Source organism: Anopheles stephensi, chromosome 3 (genome assembly GCF_013141755.1).
Source record: "Anopheles stephensi strain Indian chromosome 3, UCI_ANSTEP_V1.0, whole genome shotgun sequence".
NCBI lineage: Eukaryota > Metazoa > Arthropoda > Insecta > Diptera > Culicidae > Anopheles > Anopheles stephensi.
Window position 1 is genome coordinate 32275424 of NC_050203.1, and position 27516 is coordinate 32302939.

At 43.0% G+C, this 27516-nt stretch overlaps 1 protein-coding gene across 2 annotated transcripts in view; it reads left to right on the top strand.

The window, feature by feature from the left end:
- LOC118509539 (thyrotroph embryonic factor) overlaps positions 1-27516 on the top strand; it is a 158757-nt gene that overhangs the window by 37579 nt on the left and 93662 nt on the right. The window lies entirely within an intron of this gene.

The following is a 27516-nucleotide window of genomic DNA, read 5'->3' on the forward strand; positions in this document are numbered from 1 at the left end:
CATGATGTCTCGACTTATGTCGAATCATTTCGCGTTGAACGCTCATCTGCAGCGTATAACTCTGGCTCAGACGAAGGTGTGTGGCTGTGGTGACGGATTTCACGATGTGGATCACCTTCTGTGGTCCTGCGTGGAGTTTGAAACTGCAAGACCCTCCTTGTTGAGCGCAGTCGAGAGCATCGGCAGACGACCGGGTATAGAAATAAGGGAAATGTTGGCGACTAGAGACCTCGCATACATGAGACTCATCTTTCGATTCGCCAGAGACAACGGTCTCATCCTTTGATTCCGCATCCCTATTATCCTTCCAATCCACATCCGCCACTCCTTTTTTGTTATTCGTTGTGTTGTCTTTGTCTTAAGTGTTAAGTTTTTTTTTGTTGTAGTGCCACGGGTGATCCGCTGACGAAGCAACAGCATCCGGGGTCAAAGACGTCACTGTCGTAAGAAGAGAGGCAGAATTTTTCTGTAACAGTGTCCTTCATCTCTGTCTAGCCTTGATGGAGCGAGTGCGGCCTTGCTGGCGTTGGGTTCGGAGGTGGTCGGCGGGTTCAACCTCGTAATTAGCAGAGACCCTGCTGTTACGGGATGGAACTCGCCGATAGCTTCTGAATTCGGTGCTGGCTTGATCGAGCTCGGGCTATCACTGCTGGGCAGATTGAGGTCCACTGTTCACAGGCAAATGTTTGTGCTGTCACAATTGTTGTTTTCCTTCTGTTTTGTTTCAGTCCAGATCCGTTACACGGAAGGATGGAGTCCCGTGTGTACACATCTCAACCACCAACACAATCTACACAGCAATAGACCCGGACCAACAATAGAACTGGACAAACTCACCACAACCTCCACACATCTACAACCGAGCACGCCCGGGATAAGGCGAAATATCAGGGAGGAAATGCCTTGGTAAATTTTTGTGTCATTGAATTTTGTACTTCGTCAGCACATGCGGTACTGACCATACGGCGTCAAGCCGTCATAATCGAAAATAAATAAATAAATAAATAAATAATTAAATGAATATAATTATGAATGAATGAATTAAATGAATTAAATGAATGAAGATTATATGCGATATAATGATTATTTGCCCACAGTTTACCTTGAAAGCGAGCGTCTAAAATGCCGAGGTCGTTAAGCGAGCTGCTTCTCGTTGATGGATTGTGCAATGATGGCTTTCCGAGTATAGATAGCTTGCGGGTGATATGAACCTAGAACTTAACATAGCGCCGCAATAAAAAGTCTAGAAAGATTAAACCACAAAATCTTGGTGGCAAGATGAAATTGCGGGCGAGACAACCATCGACAGTCAACAAAAACAAGCTGAAATCCAGGAGAGTCATCACTGGTTGGCGGGCGAAATGTTCACTCCATAGTGTCGTTCTAGGAAATGCTAAGGACTTGGTGAAAACTGTATGGATGTGCCGTGTCAAATCTACTTGGAAACTTTTATTTTCGTCCAGAAACGAACCACGTCGCTGAAGTTGAGTTTGGAATTGGAGATGGTTCGCGATCGAGCTCTATATTGTGACGTTTTAGTGGTGTTTAGGGTTAAAAGTGTTTAATAGTTTCAAAAAACATGTTTATTGGCCTTAAGGTCCTAACACGAACACATAAACCATTTGAAAACGCATACCCATTTGCTTCATCCAGTGAAAAAACTTACACAACAAACTGGATGATGCTGGCCCTCTACATGTGACATTTCGAACTAGTCCCCTTAAAACATAATTAGCGTGAACAGGGGTTTGTTAACAACTGCACCTACCTTTTATCAATAGACCTAAATCTAAACGCAAGGAACATTTTGCTATTGTTGTTTCTGTGCAGATATTCTCTTAATTGGGTTAATAGCTCTGAACGGGGGCTCTATACATTTAGTAGCCATTTTTTTATAAATAAAAAAAGTGTCTGGGGAGGGTATAATTCTTGGAGGGTAGTTTAGAACGTCATGCTATATAAACACTTTGGATAAAAATGGCACTTATAGTTTAAGTCAAAGATTCTCAGTTGTCGATTATCGAAAAAATCTTTTGAAAGGACTCGCATGTTTGACACGCCTGATTGAAAGGCCGGTAGGGGATGAATGGTGAACGCGTCTAGTACAATCGGGCTGCACCATCTCGTTCGCCGAAAAGATCAGGTTTTTGCCTGATGTTGATCGATGATTGGCGCAAATCGGTTACGGTCAAAACGCTTCCTACTGTTACCTCCGACTGGCAGTGCTTTTTTGGCAACCGAGCTGGGCCGTGTAATGCATTCCATTTGTTGCAAAGTAGTTGTGCAGCTGCACAGCGTGCACTCGTTTCCACATTAGTCAGCAGTTTTGTGGGATTGGTGATTTTTTGCACTCATTTGACTCGGTGGTACAATGTAATGGCTCTGTGCCTTTCCATCTCGCTTCAGCACTGTTAATTGGTCGAAATATCATTAGCGGAAAAATCTGATTGACTGATCGTTGATGTGGAAAATGTACAAAACAGTTAAGGTCTAACTAATCCTTGAAAGCGATCATCTATAAGGTAAACCAATTTGAACCCGTGATTCTCGTGCTTTCTCAACCGATCGGCATGTTGCACCCGACGAATTCTTTCTTTGATGCCACATAGAAACAACACAGATGCCACCGGCATGCAATCAACCGTGTATTGGTTTCAATCACACAGACACACGAACGCCACATCGAATCGTTTGCCAAAGGGGAAAAAAACAAATGGCTTGCAGCAGCTGCTGCTGCTACAGCATCACGAAACGCAGCAGCATCACACATTTGGCTGTAGTCCGGGGGACTGTGACGAATGTAATGATTTTGAGTATTTTTTAAAAATAGGTTCGACTCGATCAAAATCGGTACATGAAGACAACGCCGTCACTTCATCAGGTTGCGCACCAAGAACGTAGCTCTTGTATTCGCTGCATCTGTCAGCAGAATATTCGCCGCGGCACGTTGGATGGTGGAGGGACATTGCGGCAATGTAATTTTGTAGTGCAAAATTATGGCCTGCATTTGCATTTGCCGAGCATTGATGCGGTGGGAAAATTAGGTTTTCACTCGGTGTGTTTCGTACCGTATAAACACAAACACAAAATTGTACTGCAGTAAAGGAAGCGCTGAACATTGCGTTCTTAATGTACTACAATCGCATCTTCGTTTCGATTACGGTGGTGGTGGTAGTTTGTTGTGATTACATTTGTGTGCTTCTGCCGCAATGCCGGTGCCAACGCTGGCAAATGGCGATGGAAAAGGGTCCGATTATTTGTCTCTTGTTTTCAAACGTGCATCCGTGGGGGCTGTGTTTTTGCTACCCTGCTGTACCGTGATTTCTGCAATGATGTTTTCCTATACTCCACTACTTATTCGAATGCATCAGCTAATGCGAGCTTTCCCGTCCTGTGATGGGGTGTAGTTTTCCAACAGGGCTGAGAGGTGATTAAGGGAGGGAGTGAAAAGCGGAGGTAGACGAGCTTTTGTTTGTCTCTGCACTTCTTTTCCCACGTTCGAGCGTTGTGCTGCAGTGTTGTGTTTCCGTGTAGAGGAAGCAGGAGTCCTTTTTTTGCTCTCCACTACGATCTCTTTATACTCCTACTCGTTATCGCATTGAAAAAGTACAGCATTTTTCCATCGAGTTGGTTGTGATTGGATGGGCGTTTGTGATGCACTCTTGAGAGGGGGGTGGGGGGGACGTTATCGGTGGGGTGGCAAATACTGCTGAGTTATGAAGGTTATTTCTTCACGTCCAAAAGCGCTGTCCGCAAGCCGGAAGTGAACGGTGGCCCTGGCTTATAGCTGATGTGGCACAAACAAAAATGTAAACTGTAACATCGGTTTGGAGCGTTGCCAGCAAAAACCTCGCCAATGAAAGGCAAGGTGTGTAGGTGTGTGTGCGCGCTTGAGAAGGAAAGCTTTTTTCGGGGTTTTTAGTTGGTGAGCGTTTTCGCCTTGCGTTGGCCGCTCTCTGTCAACCGACCCACTATCGTTATCGTACGTCGTCGATCGGTCGGACGAAAAGAAATTCTGACAGTCGAATCCGAATGGCCGAAGTGTCCTCTAAGGTTTCGAGGGGGAAAAACGATCGCGTTTCGATGCATTGGCATTGGCTTTGGAGCTTCTTCAATGCGCTGAGGAGCTTTTTTTTCCTCCCATTCGACTGCTGCTGCCGTTACATCTTTGCAGTCGCAGTCGATGGTCTTGTGCTTGCAGCGATGGAGCGATTGTGGGTAAGAAAGACGCAAAATGAATTGATAATGGTAGGAAGAATATAAATTTAGCTGCTTCTCTTTAGCTTCTATCAGTGAAGATGGTAATGGTTCTTTTGATTGAATTTTTGGGTGAAAACTGTAACAAAAACTTTGGCTGGACAAGCTGAGAAGCAGAAGTTGCTAGCTAGTTCGCAGAGAAGATCTGGCCGATAAGTTGTAAAATGGACTGGATGATCTTAGAATGGACTGTAATGGTTTGAGATATTTACAACTATTTAGATATGGTAGAGCATCCCGTTCTTTATTTCAATCAAGATCGATTCAAGCAATTGCTTGATTTTGTTGAAGATGAAATAAAATTGTGTAGGATTTTGTACACAGAAACATATAAAATATTGGAGCTGTATTAATGACTGTTCTGAAAATTTCCAACCATTATGTTATGAAAAGGTCCTTCTTTGACTTAAAACGAATCAGAAAGGTGCATGATAATTTGCTGAGTCTAGAGTCTTTGGGATTTAGGCCTACTGGAGTAGTCCTGTGAACTACTCACGGTTGATTGATAAAGGTCTACTAAACCAATATCGTTTTGGTGAACACCTAAAAGCAATCACTCCATCTTAAACAGTCCTGTCGGTCCATGTGAGGAAGACCTCCACCAATGTGATGGGCTGAATCGTCTGGTGTCATTCTCACAACATGATTGATCCACCTGCTTTTGACAAGTCTAACTCATGTATGTTCATTGTACAGCTCATAGAGCTCGTCTTCCATTAGACTTTCACATATATGCAGCCAAAAATCTCTCATGGTGTCGTCTCCTCGAATGAGGAATTCTTTAGTTTTTGGATGAAGTCCATGGCTCAGAGGCGTATGTGAGTACTGGGATCATATATGTTCTGTGCACTCCCAGCTTCATTCGTCCGCCGCACAGGTATTTGGAGTGCGGAAGATTTCTTAGGTAGTAATATCTGAGCGTATTTGAGCACCTCTCAACTTCTATACTGTAGCTATTACTTGCTTTTGACCTGAGACAGGTGATGTTTTGAGAGGCTTCAAAGGTGCGATCACCTACGTGTACATCGTCGTTAAAACGTTGCTATTATTTTCTGAGGAGCCCGAAGTTCTTAAAGTTCGATACATCAGTAACGCTGTGGCTGTAAAAGGAAAACGAAGAGCAACATTAAAATCGCCCAGTTATAAACAAGCTTACAAGAACAACAAACAAACACACTTACCATCAACAATAAAACCGCCCATTTCGCAGATCGTCATCTGCGCTCGATAAATCATAAGCGGTTTGGTGTTGTGTGTTGGGCGGCCACTGTATACCGGTGACAGGTTGCGATCGCGCTCGCGTCCGTGCGTGCGTATTGGTGAGGACGCACAAACAATACGCAACAATAATCATTCGGATGCGTGCGTACGTAGCAACCGAGCTGTGCCTCTCCCTAAATTCGTGACGTGCGCGAACCTGCTGATGAATTGCAAATGTCAAATTATGGTTGGCCGCTTGCCCCTTTTACCGTAGCGCGCCCATTTATTTGCGTACGTTCATAAAAATACTTTTTATTGCAGTGCCTCCCCACATCCCAAAAAAAAAAAAAATACCAACACAACATTATCCCAATCACCCCAAGCTCGTGTCACCGTCACCGTGATGGTTCACGTGCTGCATGAGTGTTGTCGGCGAATTTGCCGCGAACGCTTAGAATTTTTGATGAGAGAAGTGAGAATCTTGTCCACCGTGGTTGATGAATTGTGTAGTGAGGGGGTTTTTTGTTGTTGTTGTTGCTTTTCGTTCATTGTTGGTTTGCTCGGTTGGCAAGTTCGATTGGCCCACCGTACGGGACCGATAGGCGAACCGCAGTCAATCAGTCCGCCAGCAGCGAGCCGGTCGGTCCGTGAGGTTTTCTGGCGAGGTGGAGGATTAAATTTAGACGCGTTTTAAAATTAGTTTAGTGGTATTTTGCTTGCAGTGCACAAATTTAGCACCGATCACCGTTCAACTGGCTCATGCTCGATTGCACCGATCCAAAAGCGGACGGTGTTCGGTTGTTTGCGCGGACGGGGTTGGCCGACCGGCTGAAGACAGGTTTGGAGGGCAAAGCTGGCTCAGTTGAGATGAGCTAGTCTTGAAGAGCTGTTGAGCTCCCAACAGTTGCTCAACTAAATAGAATCCTTTAGCAATTGGAACCATTATTACAGAGAGGATGCTTCATTTTGGCCTTCGCGCTTAAATCAACATCCGGTGATAAGATCATCGGAGCGTCGAATGCGTTCGAGCACTAAACAAAAGCGAGCAAACAAACGTACTCTGACGTATTAGACGCGATTTGAAAATTGGCCTCGGGACGATAGAAGCGAGACGGTTGGATGAAGAACATATTTTCCTCACTGTCGTCATCTTGGTCCACGTGATGCTCGGATCTGACGTGTACGGGAACGAACGCAAGACGAGTTGCTGTGGCTGAGCAGCCGGTGGACTCTCGAAGACGAGTTCTAAGCCGTCAACTACTCACTTCGGACGCACGATGTAAAAGGTCTGATGGGAGAAGGTGTTGGTTGACGGGAAAGGCACCGCTGATTCCTCAGCCTCTCCGCATTCTAATGCGGTGTACGTCACTGCGACGATGCGTTTGTCCCGTGGAGCGACTTCGGTGAGGTTTGCGGTAGGCAGGCGGGAACTGTGCTCGGGGTGGCTGAACGGATGTTCGACAACGTTTTCGGCAGCCGCTTTTCTTGGCAACGGTACGGCTCGGCGACAAACGAACACACAGAGGCCCGAGCATTGCACGACATTTCATTAAGTTGCCGAAAATAAAATCTTTTCTTCATTCCTGCCGCCGCTCGGGTGTCCGCACCGCCGCGGATCGCCATCCGCCACTTCCCGGTGGCCATTTTCCGTGCGCCGGCGGTAGTAACGGTTGGATGCCGTTGGTTTAGTATCGGGGAAGAATGTTTTCCACGGCATGCACGGTAGGGTGGAGGATGCGTGCGGGGAGTGGGCCTCGCGTACGGCAGCTACCGTTGGCAGTCGAGTGACTTTATTCAATCGATCGCGGACAGGTGAACAGTGGGCTGGGTTTATTGAGATTATTGGTCAAAGTATGAGAACTGGAGGTGTCCAATATATTTGTAATTTTTTTTTGATAATATTAAATATCGCACTTGAAGTTGATGTAATTGAACATTTTCCAAAATTGGTAGGAATTGGTTTGAAGGTAGTTCATCATGGATTTATGTATGTAAATTATGTTCAATGCCATAAGCCTTAGTTTAACCTTTAATTAAAAAACTCTTTATACTACATGACTCAAAAATACAATAAGCTTTAAAATACGTCATACCGATTATCGCAACGGACGATACCATTGTGCCGACCATGCTAGACTTTTCTACATTCGACGCTCGTATTACCACTAGGAATTGGCCATTACCGATGCAAAATGTGAGACTTTTCCAGCAACCAACATTCCAATGCCGGCCCAGCTGTATATGTGTGCGCCGGTAGGTCTATTTTGTTAGGTATTTTCCTTTACCTTTTGTCATCCTCGCTCGGTGACAGTCAATGGTATCACATTACTCTTGTACGGTTCGCTGTCGCACGGTGAAGCTATATTTTTGGACATTCACAGGTTTTTTTACATCCATCGGTACGCTATCTAGCCTACAGCAGTTGGGAACAAAAACGTGGTTTTGTGTTGTGTATTAGAACTATGAATATTTTCCAGCTGAGCCGGGTAGTGTATTTCGTTCGCTGACAACAGGATCGATTTATTTTACAGGCGCTTTTGTTTTAGAAAATTATGACTTTATGATTCCACGAGCTTTGTTTATTCCTAGTTTATGCTATATTTGTGTTCAAACGGATTTTTTAAATGCATAAATAAGACTTTATGTTTGAGTATATAAATTAAACTCTTAAATCTGAATGTACGTACAGCATAACTCAAACTTTAACTAAATGTCTCGTAAATTTGACTCTGCAATCTCCACCTTTACCACTATTTACAACAACAAGCGATTCAAGGATATAAAATTAGCATAAATACATTAAGAGTCTGAGGATCATCTGGCGAGGGAAAAAAACACACACACATCCCTCCCCATTTGAACTGTAAGCGACACATTTACAGCGTAATGTGCTCCAATCAATGAATCAACAATTTGCAATCCAACCAACCCCAAACGGCCCGGTCCAATATCGTTTGTCATCGGATACGCGTACCATGCTCAATGGGTTGTAAACTTTTGAACGATGGAACGGTGCCCAACAGCAGTGTTCCTGCTTGCCGAAACGGTCCAGAATCGTCACGAGAGGTTAGCAAAAAGGTTGTTTGGGAAATGCATTTCAAGGGTACACACGGTGAAACCTGAGCAAGCAAGCAAGTCCGGTCCACCGAGAGTAAGTTTGAGAAATCGAGTGAAAGCTTTTTAGTGGCTAGATGCATATCCTATACACGGGAGAGAGAGTAGCAACAAACGGTGAAAAACATCCTGGAACTTACCAACCATGTTTGCTAAATCGAAAGTTATGATGATCTTTCACCTCGTTTGCCATCGTCGTCTTAGTCGTCGTCCATTCCTTTTTTTTCCACCAGGCCTTCCAGCAGCCCCGGATATGGTTTGACAGTATTCCAAACTAATTTAAATTGAAAACACATTTCTCTCCTTCGGTTCCACAGGGAGTTGCTGTTCCGTGTACCGGTATACCAGCTCACCTTAAGCTGAACCAGATTCGCATTTGAAATCCAGTTTGTGCGAGATGGTTTCCTTTTTCTTCTGTCGGGGGTTTTATTTTCCAATTTTTTCCCCCTTTATAAAACTGGGTACATAATGCTTTTTTTCGGGAAATTGATCGACAAAAAAGATAACCGAATGCCGAAACATGAGCGATCGTGACGTGGGTTGTAGGTTTGTGTGTGTGCGTAAGTGTGTTTTTTGCCTTCCTTTTCGGCAATAAATAACTTTTCATGCCACTGGGCAGCTTACGCTTTTGCCACCTTCCCTCGGAAGCGATAAAGTGTAGCCCGGGATTCTGCCGGAGAGAATGCTGTTTTTATTCTGTTGGGAAAGTTCTTGCACGCCACCATCATACAGTACGTGGCCGAGATGGGGAGCAGATGCTTTTGCTTTTGCTGCCGAGGACGCCTACTTGTCTGCCATCCTTTCGGGTGTGATACGTGCTCTTTCGATGTCCTGCTGCTGTTGTTGTTTAGTTTCTTTTACATTTAAAGAAACATCTTCTTAGTGCGAGCGAGAGAGAGAGAGAGAGAGAGCGAGAGAGCGCGGGATGGATAACAAGCTGCGAAAAATAAACTTTGGAGTCTGGTTTCGCCGACATTATAACTGCATAAATTGATATCGTGCCTACGATGTGTTGATCGTACCGGCAAAGATGAGCTACGAGGGCTACGGGTGATGTCCACTTTGGGTGGATTGAATGTTCTTGCAGGGTTGTTTTCTAAAGGAAACCGGAGTACTTTTTCAGGCTTCTGATTCTACTGAATTCATTTTAAAGTTTTATGATAGTTGAACTTTGACTACGGGGCGGGGATTGTTTTCCAGTTGTTTATGATGAAGTCTAAACGACATGGTCAGCTTGGCAGTGCAGCTCACTGGACCAGGGTAGGGATGGTAGGGAGGATTCTGTTTGTTTGAAAATGTTTGTTAGAAAGAAGGAAAGGTGACATTGAGAGGAAATGAAATGCAAGTTTAAGTGGTTTTAATGCAAGTTGATTACAGTTACTGAATGTGTTCTGTAAAAAGCAAAACTTCTGTACAGTTGGGGAGATGAAACAGTGTCACTTGAATTGCATTTAAATACAGTTTTTGTGATGAAGTATTGATGTCAATGTAGGTTTTTGATGCTCAATCCACTTTCGGATTATTTTTCTTATATAGAGTTTTATCTTTATCGTTTTCTAGTATACAGAACTCCATATCCAGTTATGCTAAAAGTTAAGTCAAGATAGCCAGTAATGCTATGCCAAAATCTCTAGAAATATCGTCAAAGAAATAGCAGAAGGAGAAGAGGATATTTTTGAAGTCTGGAATAATAGCAAAATAAGTGCAATAAATGATTTTGATCTTAGTTATGTTTCTTTGATCGACTTAACCTGAACACTCAGGGTTTTGGCCTAGCTCACCCGAAATAAAGTGCCATTTTCACGGTTTAGAGAAGGAAAGGTCTCCAAACCACCAAGAATTGTACTCTTTTTGTAATCTCGTTTTAAGCAATATGGCCAGGCTGTCCTTGAAAAAATCCTCAAAGTTTTTGAATTGCTGACGTGGCTTAAACAGTTTAAAGGAAGACCAGATATTTGCTAATGTTTCGGTAGCTTTAAATGAAATATCGTATTAGATGTTCCAACTTAACTCTTTATTTAACTTATTTTCTATTCTATTCATTTTAATTGAGTTAGTTGTACTGTATTTTGGTCTGATTATTTGTTCTGATATTGCCTTGTTTACTCATAAATTTTGTTGTCCTGATTGCCTATCTGTAGGCGCAAACATCTCAGTTTATTGTAATCCCCCCCCAAAAATGTTCATTTTTGGTTGTATTTTTTTTACGGGACTTTTGAGCATTTCCTGTTTGTTCATGTTATATTTTTATTCAAATTCTTCCCTTCGAAAGCAACTCCATATCCGTAAGTTGCTGTGGGTTAAATGTGTCAACATATCCTCTTTATAAGTAGAGTGGATATTCGAATCTGAAGGGTGTGTTTAATAACAACATAACTTAAGTTTTAGCAAAAAATGTTTTTAATTTATTGAAATATGATAACAATGTATTGTTTGGTTTTTTTAATTACTTTACTCTAAAACTTCGAGCTTGATATGTTAACAACTCGAAGTGGACAGTTTAAAACAAGATTAAATGTCAATCAAACTGCGCTTACTGACATAAAAATGCACCGGAAATGGTTTTGCGTATTGCTAGTAATCGTACCCACTGTCACAATCGGGTCATTGTTTTCTTTTGTCTAACATATCCGCCCCAAAATAAAACAACCCCCCCAAAGTTTAGTGAAAAGAGAGAAAATGCCATAACAACATGATAATATCCCAACGGGGCGGAAAACTCGTGTACTTGTCGTGGACCCCGTTTTTACGTATTGTAGCTGCAGGGCGGAGGGTCCATTTTATGAGCGGCAGCTTTGTTGCATTGAGCTTTGATTGTGTCATAAAAATAAATTTACTTCCTCCATCTCACTCGCTCCAACAGTTTGCCAAAAAAAAAGTTGCCGTCCAGATTTCAACGCAAACATTCCACGTTCTCATCTTCACCATTAAATCCACTTTGAAGGGACCGAAGGCGAAGATCCTGCCGGCGTCGGTTTGGACCCAAGTTCGGGTTGGTTGCTTTTAACCCTTTCCGACACGGCATTGTCAGCCTTATCCCTGTGTACCGGCGCAACTTGCTCGCGGGGTGGAGTGTCACGATTGTACGAAAATGAATCTTGATAATGTCCAACCACAGCAATTTACGATTCAACCCTTTTTTTCCCTCCAGAAAAAAATAAGAAAAAAAAGAAGACATGCAGAAATGGGGGAAAAACAAAAACACCAAAACCATAAGGTTTTATCGTTCTTTAGTTTACCTATTTGTGAGGTTGCTTTTGCTCCCTTAACCCGTATCCTCCAGGGTGAAAGTCGTTGCGGAATGCCAGAATGGCGGTGGTCGTTTCGTTTGGCGCGATATAAACGAAAGCGAAAAACAGGCAACATTGAACAATCACATGTAAATGCACACACGAACACAGTGCTGGGGGAGTGTGCTTATGCGCCGAATGCAGTGTAATTTCGCCGTGGTCGTTTAGCATTAGTTTCGGTTCCGGTACTGATGAAGTAGCAGGCGAAGGAAAAACATGCCATTGTGGTCGCCAAAAATTACGTCGAACGTTTTCAGGCCCCTTGTGAAAACGAGAAAGAAAAACGCCGTCAACGGGGAAAAAACATAGCTCAAAACCGAATGGGGTTTGTTTTTCCTTTCTGGTTCGGGGTAATGTTGGTTAAAAATGCATTTTTCTTGCTTGAAGTTGAACACAAAGTATCGAAAATTGAAGGCAGTGCCGAAACGAGAACAACTCGTTTACTCTCCCTCCCGAAATGGCTTGCATATTGATCTGCCCAAAAGTGAATGGTCGCGTTCAAAAACCGGGGGAGGAAAACTGTTCTTTCCACTGCATTTTCGTGCGATTCCGTGCTTTTTCGTTTGGCCGAGCTCGTTTCCTTCAAATCGTTCGAACGTGCGCCGGCTAAGAATCGAAGCCGTCGTGGACGTGTGATTCGGTGCGGATTTGGAAAATTACACGACTCATTAATTTTCCCGCTGCCAGACGCCGTGTGAGTGTGTTCGAGAGAGGTGACCAAAAAAAATGCGAGTTGCAAATGCATTCGCATGCAGTGCGACAACGACGACGACGAACGCAACGCGAAAATGTCGAGGACCGATAAGTCGCGAGGATTGTGGGCTGTGGTTAGGGTAAAATCCTTACAGTGCAGTGTAGTGTGTGGGAGGGATGGCTCACTGGGTGGTGGTGCGGGAGGTTAAATCGAATGTACGTGCCACCGGCCATCGTTGCTGCAACGGCGATGTCAGGTCGCGCGCGTATACGGTCGTGCACAATGTGCTGCAATGCATCAAATTTTCAACTCAAATTGAGGCGATCGATTTCCTTCGTGAGTTGGGAACGAAAAAACCGGGACACCCATTCGAAAAGGGGGAAATGGCAGTGCTGAAATGAGCGCGTTTTGGACAAAAAAGACATTTGTGCCACAAGTTTGTAAGATGGTGTTGACTGGTTTTATCGTTTTCGGGTGCGTTCGGGGTGAAACTTTTCGAATGAAAAGTTACGCGTTTTTATGTGTGTTTTAATGAGTCTGGAAGAGTGTATCGTACGGTGAGGCCCAAAAAAGTAAGGCTATATTACTAATCAACTTTTCGCATTTTTACTTGATACTTATGTTAGGTGCATCTTTAAGAAGATATTTAAAATCAGGCGAAATGTTCAAAATAATCGAAAAATGGTTTTTATTTGTGAAAAATGGAATCATTGCGTTTGAGCAGGAATGTGGATAACACAAATAAAATTTGTGACAAAAAAGAAATTCTAGCACTCGAGCTAGCTTGTATTAAAGATTTAAAGTTTATGGAGGATAATATTTTATCCTAGTATTGTCTTATTGCGCCGTCCGGTGGCCGAGACAATAACGACATCGGTCTTCACACGGCAGGACCAGGATTCAAATCCCATCCAGAAGACCGCCTCTCCGTACGCAGTTCTGACTTTTCAGCTATGGGTAAGCAAAGTCACAGGAAGCCAGAAATGGCAGACCGAGACCTCTCGAGGTTGTAGTGTCAAAGAAGAGGGAGAAGAAGAAGTATAAGAAGACTGTCTTTAGTAGTTTTGCTATGTAATAGTCTATGGTAAGCAATACGGCCAGGCCGTTCTTTATGAATATAAAAAAAAAAAAAAAAAAAATAGTCTATGGTAAAAAGTTTGTTCGAGTGGATTTGCTTGGATTCATGTTTGTTGAACTGTTTTTCACAAGGACTGTCAATTTATTGATGGACCCAAACTTACCCTGACTAACTAAAGGGCTAAGGAGAGAATCAAATTACTGACTAGGACATAGCACACTAGAGAGAGAGTTTTTTGGGTTAAACCCAGAAAGGGATACCAGAGGGCACATAGATTGGAAGGAGAAAGAGAAGAGAAGGCTTATCCGTCAAACCAAGGAACAAACTGGCGCTGAAAGGAAATTTCTAACAGTGGGCCCCGAGTTTCATTATTCATGCATTTATATCTTGGTATTCTCAAAACCTTCTTCTTAATTTTATTACAGAAAAGAAAAAGGATTCGTTAAATATCTTCATTCCTACCTCAGTTTTACACTCGTAAAAATTAAGTTGGTCTTACATTTTTGACCATCACTGTAGCTAATGTTTCAGAACCAAAAAACTAGTGTCAATCAAACTTACTTTCTTCTCAATTGGAAGGAACCTTTGGGTCGTTTCAAGTTTTTTTTGTATAGTTTGCAGAATAGAGAGCTCTTTAAGAGTATAAACTCTCATGATATATCCAAAGCAGGAGTTTACAGGAGATACAATTAAAAATTAGGCTAAATTTAAGGAATGTTCATGGTGTATTCACTATTTTCATGGTGTTGTTCATTGTTTGGATATCATTTTTAAAATGGAGCGGTGCATGAATGTTAATACGTTCTATTAATCTTCTATGGATGCGGAACTCTATGGATATTTTATTAATTTTTAAATTTTGACGGCTAAAGTCGTTTCGAATACAAGACAGACCTGCTATAGCATTAAAAGAAGACAAGGTTTAACAGTCAGAGCAATTAAACAGCTGCAAGCAAAGTGGGAAAATTATCTGAATTATTTTTATTTTATAGAATTTCTGAGTAAATTAATTTTCATGTAGACATCAACTTCAAATCTTAGTGTGATTAACGCATCACGCCTATACCACATTATCCTTCGTTGTCAAAGGTAAAACTTTAAAATACATTTAACCCAGCTCAAGATTTCCCACATCCGACGACACCAAATGTTCGCGCGTCAGCAACGTTGGCTTTTCATACATTCCCCTGCCGTACCATTTTAATAATTTGTCATCTTTCGTCCAAGGTCTGCGCGGCGGTGCACCTACCACACCTCATGTTCATTAATTAATACTTAATATCATTGTTACACATTGTAATTATTTCTTCGAACGCCGTACACCGTTGGCACTGCTTGACGCAAGCCGGTTCGGCTCTGCCATTCTTGGTGGCCTTTCGAGTCGATAAGCGGCAGGCTACCTCATAATAAAAACAATAAATTATCCTCCCGGGGAAAACTAACCTCCGAAAATGTGGTGAAATGCGTACAAAGGGTAGTCGCACTGACGCGCACTGGCAAAAGTTGTTGGGGAAACTGTTTTTTTTTGTCGGTCTTTGTTGCTACTTCATACACTCCAAACGCGATCAAGATAAGCCAGTGCTCCGTCGTTTGCTCGTGCTAAAAGGGGTGGGGCTGTAGTTTAGCTTAAATGTTATTGCCATTTGTGAGTGAAGAGGGTAAAGTTTTCTTAGAACAGAGGGCTCCATCCAAGCCGCGTAGATTCGTTTACTGTAAGCGACATTCTAGTGAGAGGAAGATTATTGTGTGGAGAAGAAAAAGACCCCGATGGATGGGTATGGTACTCGACATAATTTCTGTTAATATACACCTTCGGCTGCATTCATAACTGCACCGAAATCAAACATGCTTAGTGATGGTTTAGGCTTTTTCGAGGGGGAGGTGGCCGGTCGGCCAAGAAACAATTTCTCATAATTAGTGAGCACTTAATTGGCCAAATGTTTGGCGTGCGGTTTGAGTTGAGGTGCACGGAAGGCCATCCATCTGTCTATCCTCGGCTGTTGTTGGTTTTGGTTTTGAATATTTATAGAAATGTCTTGCGTGTGTGCGTCTGGTCGGGCAGTTTGTGCCTGAAAGGTCTTCGTATCATAGCGCATAGATCTAGGCCTCGTTTGTGCGTGAGGTCTCTCGTCAGACGTTCAGCTCAGTTTACTGAATCAATGAAATTCCATATTCATAACATTGGTGGCCTAGAGAGAGAGAATGAGAGTGAGAGTGAAGAAAAGTAAATGTGAAAACATTCTGTCAACGTACGCTCTGACATGGCCCATTAAGCCGATTTACATATTTAATTTTGTTTTTCCTTTGAGTTGAGGTTAGAATCTCAGATATCCGTTTTCGCGGCGTGTGATCTTTTTCATTTCAAATCTGCTTCGTATCGCAACATATGTTATGTTTATACTTCCCGTGCTCCTCGAGTGAGATCTTATGCTTCTAATACCGTCATCATTCGTTCAAGAAGTGAATGAAAATGACGAGTTTCGTTGAAGTTGAGTCTGGCCGAGGATTATGGACGGCGAGTGGGAGATATTTTCAAAATTCACCTTACCACAGTTTCGTTTACCGCAACTCAAGAAACGGATTTTTGCTGGCAATCATCCAGATAGGATTGGTGTTGGATGGTTAGAAGGGAGGGGAAGAAAAGCGACTAGCGAGAGTCGCAAGATCCAACTCGTAAAAATGGAATTTGCATTCGATATGATTATTTGAAACACAGCTTTTACCCAGTCCTAGTCGCAGCAAACGAAGGAACTCACCGAATGTTTACTCCGAAGCACGCCACGTCCTCGGCTAATGGTGGAATTTCCCTCCCCCGAAGCCGAGACATTATTTGATTCGGTTAGCTAGCGCCATTTTCGGTAAGCGAGGCCTGGCATTCCCCGGTCTCGACTGTTTTCAATTATAAGTTATAATTTCATTCAATTTTGCCGAACGCTACCGAACGACGACGGGTCGTTTGTTTTGTCTGGTTACGATCCCGAGACCGGGAGGATGATGTTGATGGTGATTACGGTCAGTGGTAAGGGTATTGATTTTCCCGTCCGTTTTTTTCTATTTTCATTCGCTCTCTGATCAAACTTCATACCTGCTTTTTACATCATCCAATACGGTTTCGAAGGGTGAGAAAGCGAACTCAAGAACTCAGCTCATCGTGGTTTCGGCCTTGGCGTAAAGTTAGCCCAACGGCAACTTACTCGAGAAGGTGGCAAAGCGGTGATGACGTTGGCCCTAATTAGTTAACTTTTAATTTGAAGATAAATTTTGTCTCTGCTAGTTTTACTACTTCCGTCGATCGTTGGCCGTAGCGGACTTGTTTGCATTAGAAGAGAAATATTATTTGAAGGTGTGATGAGGTGCTTTTGTTTTAGTCCACTTACACATAATAAGTTTACTCGCATAGTGAGGACGAGCAAAATAGGGTAAAAAATGGTTAAAAGGATAGAAACGAATTAGAGTGTAATTTTCTTTCTCTTTTCCTAGATGTCCTAGAGCGACATTTATCGGGAATGCTTGTGTAGCTCAGTGGCGCTCGAGGTCGGAAGATTCCGAGACGCGAACGAGGAAATCCAATTTCGATTTTGGTTCATTTTCCTATCCTCCAAAATTAACATTCGTCTGCAGTTTTTGGGGGGACTTCCGTCGTTCCGTGTTTCGGTGGGCTACTCTATTTGGACGATCTACCTTGCGGGAGACACTTTGGGTCAGAGAAGCAAGTCAGATTTTTTACACTACTCGGCGGGTTGGTGAGGTTGCGTAAGGTAAAGAATCCAGTAGTCTGTTAAATTGCTACTTGTTTGTACTTGGTCTTACCGAAAGAATGAAAGAATTCTACAAAGAAAATACGCAAAAGAGAGAGAAAGATTTGTCTGTACAAGTCCCCCGCACAACCGAATGAAAACAGGTACAACGGGCGAAGGAAGGGAAGTGATCCTTACAGCTCCTCACAAAACTGGGCCCTTGCCCTCCGCAAAAAAAGGGACACCATTTCGCAAAGGATTAATTAACCGGGCTTATTTTTATTAAATTATCCTTGTATAAAACCAAGCTTACGACCGGATCAGCATACGCCCCCGGAGACTGTGGAGGAGAGCAACATTGTGTGGAGCAGAAACGAGCTGGAGAGCGTATTTGACATAGTCCTTCTGCTTCCTGCTTGGCACTAGTTTTGGATGCGATTTTCTTGCGTTTGTGTGTCTGTGTGTGCCCTTGGCCACTTTGAGTACGGTGTGCTTTTTCGGTTGCCGGCGCAACAGCATCCTCGATGGGATTCGAGCGATAATGAATCGAAATGAAATGAGTCAGCAGTAGCAGCAGCAGCGGCAGCACCAGTGTTCTTTAATGGGGTCCCACTGAACTGGGTCCTATTCAAATCTGTGTGGGTGTGTGGGAGAGTTCAAATGATCCTTGTGGCAGTAGAAGAGGAAGAAGGAGGTCGGGCACAAGAAAGGAAACTTTTAATTTTCCACGGTCCACCCGTGTCAGCACCCGATTTCGTCCGGGCTTGGCGTCCTCTTTTATTTTTGGGTGTATAAATCTATTATGAGTCGTGTGTTTTTTTTTGTTATGTTTAAATGAATAGCCTCCTTTAAAGTGAGCACCGTGGTGAAGCTTATTCAACTGTCTTTTGCAGCCGGTCGGACTTTGAACACGAAACTAAATGGAAGATTAGAATATTAGGAAGCGATTCCACCGCGCTGCTCGGGATACCGTTGGGATCGATGAATCGGAAATCTTTGCATCATTTCCCTTTGAGAATCGTGCTGGTTCGGGTTTCCTTTTTTGGAAATTAATTTCACCACCTGCTGATTGCTTGTTCGAGATTTGGCGATCGGCAAACACATACGTACGGCTATTAGTTTGGACAAAAGTCATTTCGATCCTAATTGAATCGCAGCACGACGTCTTCCGTAGCTTTTTGGACGAGAATAGTTTAGGCCAGGTTGGGGCATGACAGCAGCACCACTCGAAACGCACCGGGGGGATTCGTTGGAATAGATTGTGGATCGCATTACCGCGTAAGGACGCCGTTTGATGCAGTCGTTTGCAGCGGGTGATTTTTGAGGATGATCTGGGGGAGGTTTGTTTCCTCTAAAACTGATTTTGAGCTGAATGTACAGGGTGCGTACAAGGTAAATTTGACAGCTGTGTTTTTATTAACTCGTAGTTGGTTTGATGTTGTCTGGTTGCCGAGGTGACAGCGGTGCCGGTCTTTACACGGCATAACTGGGGTTCAAATCCCATCCAGTCCACCTTCTGTCCAGTCCCATCCAGTCCACGCAGGGCTGACTATCTTGCCCCAGGTAAAACAAGCTGAAAGCCAGACATTGCAGGCCAACCTCTCAAGGTTGAAGTGCCAAGACAGAAGAAGAAGAATCTTGAAAATCTTGAAGTTTGGGCAGTGTCCTTGAAGTGAGGTGGAAACATTAAAGGGGGTGGTTTGAGAAAGAGAGATACCCAGCATACGATCGAATTGAATTCGACCAACGCAAGCCCTGTCGAATTTTCTGTATGAAGGCCTCCTTACTCTCTCGACCTGAACTCCAATGGAATTCTAATGAAATCTTTATCGGATCCCAATCAGACTTAGGTCAGTTTTGCATCATTATATAATCCGAATTGGATTTGAATCCCTGTCAATTATGAATCAGTTTCGAATGCGTCATTAAGGATCCGACCTGATTCGAATCTTTCTAGGGATCGGATCTTCGAATCTTCCGAATCTCGAATCTCTCAACACTATTTTGTTATTTTTTTTGGGTTTGACTGTGAAAAGAGTTGCTTATAGAACATCAAGCGACACCAAAGTGGAATATGTAATAAAAATAATATCCGTTTTTGTGGCCCTTCCCTGGAATACAGTGGCCAGAGCTTGTTCCAAATCTGGGGCCGGATTGAGACTGATATCAATGAAGAGGGTGGCTATCAATGAAGAGGGGGCAATTGTTCAAATAAAGAATTAAAGCTACTCTTTCTTCAATAAAAAAGTGTTTAAATAAATGCATTATTTATTATTTGTCTCTATTTTTACCTAGGGAACTGTCAAATTTAGCTTGCACACCCTGTATATTCTACAATTTCCTTCAATGTTTTTCCATTTTTTTTAATTTTTGTTCCCACATTAGAATACAACTTTAAGCATTAGTTCCAGGTCATCTCTTTTGCATAAAAAAAATTGATTAAAATAAATTTTAATGCTACTTTAAACGCATAGTAGAAATATTGAATATTCATCATTTTACTGTTGCTTGATAATTTTTTTTAATCTAAAAAAGAAAAAAATCCCTTTTTATTCTTCGTAACACATTTTGCGAATCTTCAAACTGTAAAACAAATCAACTTTTAAATTGAATAACACACCCAAACTCCCCCTTACACTCTAGGTAATCCTGAGCCTTATTTGTCTGGGCGAGGCTTTCAAGTGCGACAGTGGTTTGGATCCCTGGTTTAGCTTTTAGCTGATTTTCCACTCACGAATAAGCTCCGACCCGAAGCAAGTTTAACCACTTTCCTTGAGTGTCGCCGCTGGGTGCCAACCGCACTACCCTATCGAAACCGAAGTAACCACCACCGGCGTCAGGCGAAGTCTATCGGCGTTCGCACGTTTGTTGGTTTATTTATTTGTTTTGAGTATTCGTCGATTTGCGTGTTGATATCCTTTGAGCTCGCGGTGCTCGTGTTTTTTTTTTGGGGGGGTTTTGTTGGTGTCGGCAGAAGTGGTTGATAAAGCAAATAAGCCGCAAAGGATAGCCAGACAAGCAAGCGAGCGACAAGACAAACTAGCCTTTTGTGCCAAATCGATGTCAGCATGAATTAAGGAGGGAAATCCCATTGTTGCGTTGTGTTGTGCGACGAAAGCGAGCGGCGAAAAAACAAAGACATTCAGACACGATTTTTTTCCTGTTTGGGAAAATATATTTTCCCGTCCAGGTTTTTGCTTGCTATCGCTGGGGTGTGATTTTTCATCAACCCCAGGACATGTTGGTGTTTAGCTTAATAGTGTTTCCCTCCCTGAATAAAGCCCTTACGGAACGGCAGCCAATCGAAACCAACAAGGACAAAACGAAAAGGTGGTCACCTCGCCTTGTTCGTCGGGGTATGTGGACAATGATTGGAAAGCGATAGCCGAACGCCATTCCAGCTCGAGCATAAAAAGCCAATAAATGTTTAATATACGATGTAGCGAACGCTTGCACCATGGCTAGCGGGCGAACGACGCGTTCCGTTCAGCCGAAACTGACCGCCTGCTGCATACTGATGAGATGTGCCGCCGGTACGTGTGGGCGCGGGCAAATGTGCTTTTTCTTAATTTAATGGGAGTTTTCCTGCTTTTCTCTGTCCCTTTTTTCCGTGGTCGGTTTGTTTTTTTTTTTTCTTCCGTCACTTCCAATACCGTTGGTTCGCCCGTCATGTGACCAGCTGGGACGCGTGTTTATGCTCCTTCTACCACGCATCATAAACGTTATGTGTAAAAGGTGTGTGTGCGCACGTGTGTGTGTGTGAGTCGTGTAGTCGCTTAATGTAGCACGGGGCCCGTAAGAGTCACTTATGCACTTTTGCGCCACCATAAAAACTGGTTTGCAGTGCAGCACATGCCGTGCATTAAATGTGACATGATGTACAGCTCATTTGAACTATTGCATTTGGCAGTTTTTACGATCTCTCCTGCGAAGTTGGTGGTAGTGAACCGGTACTATGGTAGAGAGCTATTTTTAATAGGATACCGGATAAGTTTTATTAGTTTTTAAATATGATTTATCTAGTTGGTGAAAGATTTATTACTGTTTTTCGGTGAGGTAATGGTTGACATATTCCGTTCTTTAGGGAACCACATTTTTCTTGGCTTTAGTTTAGTTTTATTTCACATTTTAAACCTACAATAAAGCATGGTAAATTTATTATGGGTCATTTATGAAACAGAGGTTATTACTAAATTTATTATACAAAAATATGCATAAATTTCTCGAACTGCTCAACTTGCGAAGCCTTGCTTCAGTCACTGTTTTCCACCAATTCTTTCAGTAAATTCCACCAACTCGCCATAAGTCGAATGTCCTTAGTTACCACTTCCTTTTTCTCGATTTCTTGTTCATTATAGCCCAATATCTCTCTATTAGACGGAACTGCAAGGATGGAAGTAATTTGGAGAATCCAAGAGTTAAGATTCTCATTGTAGCACGTCCTCATTACAATAGCGGTGGGCTCAAGACAATCCTAGACCATCACGAAACCATTAATGCACTTCTCCTTACGCAAATCTGGATTCTTGTTCCTTTTGATCACAAAAAAGGAGACGTTTTTGCCACATGAACAAATTCCTTGCTAAATCCTAAATTTGTTTGCATAAGTATCAGCAAGTCGGCAAGGCGAATGTATCAGCAAGAAACAAACGAGGCTCATTTCGATATAAGTCAAGCCCTATTTCCTCAAAATTATTGTAAAACTATATCCGTTATTGAAAAATGCTATTCCCTAGAGTGATTTATTAATACCAATTACTAGTCTTGAATGGCACTGAAGCCTCTGACTCACTCGCCGATGCTACTTACTATTCGAACACCAATCCAATCACACACATGTAGATCTCACTCATGGAAATAGATCATCGGTACGTGCGCGCGTGTGTGTGTCGGCGTGTCTGCGTGTCCCGTTGTTTGTCATCCGTGCATCTTGGGTTAGCATCTTATATCAAATTAAATTATAAATTCGTGGCATCAGCACTTCCACCGAGGCTGGCTGCTGCCAGGAGCTTCTTGTGCTGTGGTGGGATGTTTTTGTTCCGGCCCTGCCCCTATTTCACCGTAAAGCCACTCGCAAGGGGTAGAAAAGGTAGGTAGATTGAAACCCCAAACAAACAACCGAACCGGTGAACGGATGCGAGAAACACGGCGAAACCCAGCTCTGCTATCTGCTAGAAATTGTCCTAGGCGCCGGTAAAGATGAATGTGCCAACAGAAACGAGTCAATAAGATGTGAAGGCACACACACACCACCCAAGCAGTAGAAGGATGGAAAAAGGAATTTAAAGAGACAGTCTAGAGCAGAAAGAGAGAGGGCAGAGAGTTGAGATGAAGAATAATGATGTTACTAGTTTTAGCTCGGCGGTTTTTTTTTGTTGTTGCTTCGACATGGTAGTTTTTCGAATGGTTTGACTCCGTTCCGGGCCAGCATGTTGCACCCGGAATCCGAGCGACCGACGGCGCAAGAAAACGGGCAGGAGATTGGGCGTGAAAAGAAAAGCGTTTGCCATCGAACGGAACGAAAACAAACACTCTCGAAAGTTGGCAGGCGGTAGAGGGTTTGTCAGCGCTGTGTGGCGACCGGAAGTGTTAATTGGAATGTACACACCCGAGTTTGGTGTTCCGTTTGCCCGGTGGTCGGCCGCCCGGTTGTATTCGTTAGCTTTAGCTACCGGTGAAGCAATGAAGCAAACAAACCAAAAACGAAGGGAAAAGGGACACGAAAAGTAGCTACCAAGCACTTCAATAATAATCATTCAAACCTTTCGAAGTACGCCCGCGCTGATAATGGGATGGCAGAGCAAATTATAATTCGCTGGGAAGCTTTGTTTGTTGACCGTTTTTGGGCTTCTTGTTGAAGATCGAAGATCATGGTTTAGCGAAGGTGGTAAGAAATTCACCCTCACTCGCACCACACACACACCGACAAACAAAATGAACGAAAAAGAAAAACACTCAACAGCAGAAATGGGCAACCAAAGTGAGTCAGCGGTGAATCGAATTTTCACACCTTTCCGAAGTTGGTAAACAGTTGGTCACGCGAGCGGCCAACGAAGTTTCTAGTGACTGGAATGAAGTAGAAACAGTTCTGGAGATAGAGAGAAAGAGAGATGGACGGGAAAAGAAGTGCGAAAAGTAAGAACGGGACTACGAATTTTGCAATTGCATGTTGGAGCGCTGAGTGGTGTGGTTCTCCCTGCGCATTGTAATTGCTTTATTGTGTGCCGTTTTTTTGCGAAAGGGATGCTTTTTAGGGGTTGTTGTTTTACTTGTAAAGGAGAAGCTTACTTTGGAGAGTGGAGAATTCTAGAAGACCAAGTTAAGATACAGCATGGTGTGGGGTTTTTCTTTGAAAGAAATTCAATTTTCTTTCTTTTCAAAGAGTTTCTCTTTAATTAATAAACTGATACACCAACAAAGGGCTACGCTTTTCTCTGGCGGTTCGGCAGTTTTACCTTGAATAACCTTTAACACCAGCAGCTCTTTCGTTTGTCCGATCAATCATTTAGTATTTTTTGTTCGGTCTCTTCAACGGAAAAAATCTTTAACATCCTCCTCGTACAAAACAAATTTTCACAAACCGATCGATCTGACTAATCCCCAACGGGACGTTCACCATTTCACATTTCACTATCGGGAAAGTCTGTGCCCCAGTCCAGTTGACATACTTTATTTCTTCCCAACGTTCACTTGAGGCACCACTTTCGGGTCCCTTTTTTATGGGTGACTCGATTTTCCTGCTCGACATTGTCTCGAAGGAATTTCAACCATCAAGACCGTCAACATTAGTGTTCGGGCTGTTCGCCGCGGTTTTGACAATCTCAAGCGATTGCTTGTACATGCTTTTGTTTTTCCTTTCTTTTTATTTCCAAAACCAAAGTTTCCACTTTTTTCCGTAGCCTTTGCAACGAGTGGACGGGATTTTCCCTAACTCCCTTGCTTGCTGATTGTTGTTGATACGAGGCAATAACAATAAAACGTACATGCCTCGGAAGGACCCAGCAGAGGAGCAGGAGCTGTAGCCAAGTAACATGAAGCTAGTAATCGCTGCAATCCAACTCGTTCGTTCTTTCTGTGTGAGTTCTCCTGCTCGGGGTTGTTCATTTTTTATCCTGCCACGGGTGTGGGTAGAGTGGCAGCCGTAATGCCACGGGGACAGCTTACATAGAGCTTCCTTCGGGAGGCACAAAAGGCAAAATAATATTAAAAAATTGATACAAATTGGTCTAGTTCTGAATTGTTGGAGGCGTTTGCGAGGGGGTCAGAAGACAGAATGTTGTTGAGGTTAGGGTGAAACAATCGACCGAGGGACTTATGCATAGGATGTTGAGTTAGTTTATGCTTTCTTTTAAATTTTATGTGAAAGATTGTATTGTAGTTTTGTATGAGGGATGTATTTGTGAGATTATATTACTCCACAATGTAACGGCTGGATATGAAATTATAATACTTTAATATTGTTTGCCAGCTTGCGGAGCTACTTAGTTTAGTTATTGCTTCTAAAAGAAGTTCTGCAATATATTTCGATTTCTTATTCGAGTGACTTGGAGGGACCTGGGATCGAATCCCTTCCAGGACTGCTCGTACTCAGGACTGACTTTCCAGTTAGGGGTAAAGTTAAATCACATAAATGAAAGGCCTTTTGAGGATGAAGCGCCAAAGAGTACGAAAATAAAAGGAAGACCTACTTCTTGTGATAGCATAAATTTGAAAGGCGTAAGCCTGCCAATTTTTGACTTCTATGACTTGATTTTACCCACAACTAGGATAGTATGTCCTGGGTTACGGGTGGCGATCTGATTGCGTTTCACATCTTCGGTCAAGTAAATTCCTTTAATCCCTACTAAAATGTCTCCAAGTACGATTCTAATCCACTAGAACTTAAAACCCCTTTTATAGCAATCCAGTAAAACTTGCCCACAATGTTGAACGCTTGAAAACTAATCAAAGCCTAGAGTGACAGCAGGCTACAAATTCCAAATCGTTTAATTAAGATTTGATTTCATAGGATTTACACCGAGCAAAACGCTTCAATAGAAGCTGTGCTCGATAGAAAGACTAGCAGGAGTGTGAGCCTCAGACAGGATGAAACCTTAGGAAGAAAATTTCATTGTTATGACACAACAAACGTCGAACTGAAACGACTGAAGGAACATTTTCCCTCTCGCTCTCTCTCTTTTGCTTCAGTGAGCAATCCTAAAGCATCCTAGAGGTAATAGTTCTAGGCAACCCCTAGCAGTGGCCAACGACAGATGCTCTCCTGTTAGGGGATGAAACACCGCTGTGAATGCCGGTTGGCACCCCAGTGGAGTCGTACATGCATACATAATGTTTATTGCTACTGATTGCTGCTGGAAGTCACTTTTTATGGCTATTATATTTCAATTAAGCCTCTTTCCTCGAGGTCTTGTCCTTCGAGTGGGAGGGTGGAAAAGTATTGGAAAATTTCATCGTCCTGATGTGTGTTTATAGTGACCCTTGCTCGTATATCGATATTAATCTCGAAGGAAACGGCACCAGATCAATTTCCCTCAGCAGAGTCCCTGACCTTGTGGTCGATTTTTGATTAATATTGATGGATTGTGTTTTATTTATTCACGTCAAACTCAAAGAGACTTCAATGCCTGAAGGGTTTCTTTCTCTAACAATTTTGAAGAGGAAGGAAAAATTGAAACTTTATGTCAATTTTTCTTACCCCAGTCATTCTCCTTAAGTCCTTGCTTCATTTGATTTTGTTTGAAAAAGGGTTTTTGATGCCTTTTTTTCTTCTTCCGTGGCTCGGTTGTTACAGTTGAAGGGTAATCAATTCTATCTGCTTTGATTGCATTAGGAGACGACGCGCTCCTTTTGTGGTCGAGCGGCCACAAAAGGTCGCGAGCATTTCCCCCCTCTTTCGGTGGTGTATTGATTTTCATCCACCTTTTACTGCCGTTTGCCCCGATTGCTGCAATGTTCGCTCGGACGAACGAAGAAGGCCTTTCCTTATTATTACGATAAATCAACCGTGAGTCCTGCGTGAGACCTTAGAGTAGGGTTTTTTTTGGGGGGTGGTTTTCCATGAGCAACGAACGAGGAAAATCTTGTTTTATGAGTGACCTATCGAGAACATGAATGCGTTCGTTCATTTCGTTTTGCCGAACAACGCGAATGGTTGTACGGGGGCCTTAGTTTATGGTTTGGAATGCGATAACAAATTCTAATCGAGTTATTTTTATTTTGTTTCAGGTAAGTGACCGGAAAAACGCAGCAAAAAAAACGCACATGACCAATCTGGTCTACGGACACACGATGCTGCACTAAATCAATATTGACGGTAGGACATTTATGAGGGAATTAGGGTGGATTAACAGCAAAACCGACAGCGAGCTGGTAACGGTCATTAAATGCTGGGTGGAACTGGGCGCTAAAAGCGGTTGAAAACAATTACATTCAATCGCGATAGGAGAGTGTGTGTGTGTGAGAGAGAGAGAGAGAGGACGTCATCAGTTTACCCCCAAACAATAGGGAAAATTCACTGAAAAGAAAATGAAAACTCTCGCGCGTCTAAACATCTTTGATCCTGCTCACGTGCCCCGATCGCGCCGCACAGTTCCCTAGCGCGCCGACAGACCGGTGGACTGTTGTTTGGTGCGATCATTTGTTCTGACATGATATTTCGAGCAAATTTATTGGTACAAACTAATGGCGTGCGAGTGCGTACCACGCGGGGCGTTTGTATCGCGTCCGCCTATATTTTTGTGTCCCATCGTGCGCAACGATAAACAACGCCGGATTTCGTACGCCATTGCCGGTGGCAGCTGATACGGTTTGAAGCATGGTTGAAGCAATGGCTGAAGAGAAGATGAAACAACAAACCAAATTAACCGAACCTCAGGAAACATAATAAACTCGACTCGCGCTCGAGCGCCGCCATTCCTGTGCGTCTATGTGTGACGATGCCCGATGAGAAAGGTACGGACGTAAATTGTGAATAAAAGCAAACAAAACAAAAACCGAGTCGGGCACACACACACATACAGTTGAACCGAAATGATGGGATGAGAATTAAGTGGTTCCCAGAATTTCCACTGCGAGCGATTTTCATTGCTCAATGAGAGCATACAGCGGTCTTAGTTAGTGAGGACAAGTTCTTGGCTTGGGCTGGCG